Genomic DNA, 1,771 nt, shown 5'->3' on the forward strand with positions numbered 1-1,771 from the left:
GAAAGCGAAAGCAATTCCAATTGTGATGCGCATGTAAGTAGAATGCTGTTTTTCGACCAACGGAGTCGCAGAGAAGGAATTTACTTACTATCTTAAAATCCAGTTCACCTCACGAAAACTGAAGAGCAAACAAACAAAACTGAAGCGACAGTGAACTTGTATTTCATTTACGCTACGCCAGCGATCGAATACACTTACACACGAGTTCTTATACGAGACGTTAAGTGGATTACGGTATCAACCAACTTCAAGAGCAATAAACTTGTAAAGAATAGCGAGTGGTGAAAATAAAAATAAAACATCATAAATTGATGATTAGGATAAGAAGAAATTAATCGATAAATTCAGTGATATATGTATATTTTAGAATCCGTTTGCAAATATTACTTCTGTGAAAATGGTGAGTGCGACGACGTTCTTAAAAGTAAAAACGAAAAGAAATAAAAAACGAATTTTCTTTTGTCAAATATTTGTAATGTCCTTATTAGGTACTCACTGGCGTATGAGTAACAATGTAGTCTTTCAGAAGGATGCATATCGGCACCTGATATACAGAAAGACGTAACAAACAACGTCACCGAAATGGAAAAAGTCATGACCAATATATTTTTTTTTTCATAAAACGATGTGGGCAGTTGTAATTCGATGAAATCCATCTAAATATCAATCAAAAAGTAAATTTTGAATTTTTTATTAGTTACGTCTTTTTGCATTTCAGGTGACGATATGTAACACCATGTGTGAACTACACAAGTATAACAAGGTCTTATAATTCCAATACAAACCCATATATTGTAGTATTTAAGTGGCATTTTAACTATTGCACAGTGAACGAAATTTTTTAACCAAGAACGATAACTAATGTCTAAAATTCCTTTCAAAAAAATACCAAACTTTTTCTTAGTTCTACGTAACTATCATTTGTGACTGGTGTAAGGAAAATATGTTTGAAGTAAAAGTTTTCATAGACAAAAAGTAGAGATTATTTTTATATTTTTAATATTTTTCAACATATTAATGTGAAATGTAGTCATTTAGCTAGTGGTTTCTAGCTAAATATATGTATATAGCTAGGGCATTTTAAATTTATAGCCTTTTCCTTTTTTACATGAAATGGCCCAAACATTAAATAAACAATGGAAAAATAGGAAAAATGTCCTTAACTTAATCAGCTCACCAAAAGTGAATATATACTAATATCAGTTGCTAACATGCAATTTATTGAGCTTGTAAAACGCAAAATTTAATGAAAACGAGAGTATTAGAAACTTTTTATTCTATTATTTTTGGATACTTCTCGTAATAGGCACGGCGGCCGCCAAGTATTCAGCCATATTTCAAATAATATGCCTACGTAAACAAGCATAAAAAATACTGCCTGGAATGAAAAACACATCTCATTAAACATTCGAGTCGATTAACAAATAAAAGCTTGTGCTTAACTGATGATGAATAGTCGGCCTACCCCGTCCACCGGTATGAGTAGATGTACACACTGAATAGTGCGCCCACAGGTAAATCCACAGGCAATCCAAACACTGTTGCTAATATACATACATACGTACATATGTATGTAGAACATATGTAACGGGTGATTTTTTTGAGGTTAGGATTTTCATGCATTAGTATTTGACAGATCACGTGGGATTTCAGACATGGTGTCAAAGAGAAAGATGCTCAGTATGCTTTGACATTTCATCTTGAATAGACTTACTAACGAGCAACGCTTGCAAATCATTGAATTTTATTACCAAAATCAGTGTTCGGTTCG

This window comes from Rhagoletis pomonella, unplaced genomic scaffold (assembly GCF_013731165.1).
Source record: "Rhagoletis pomonella isolate Grant_MI unplaced genomic scaffold, Rhpom_1.0 Rhpom_scaffold_00012, whole genome shotgun sequence".
NCBI classification, from domain to species: Eukaryota; Metazoa; Arthropoda; class Insecta; order Diptera; family Tephritidae; genus Rhagoletis; species Rhagoletis pomonella.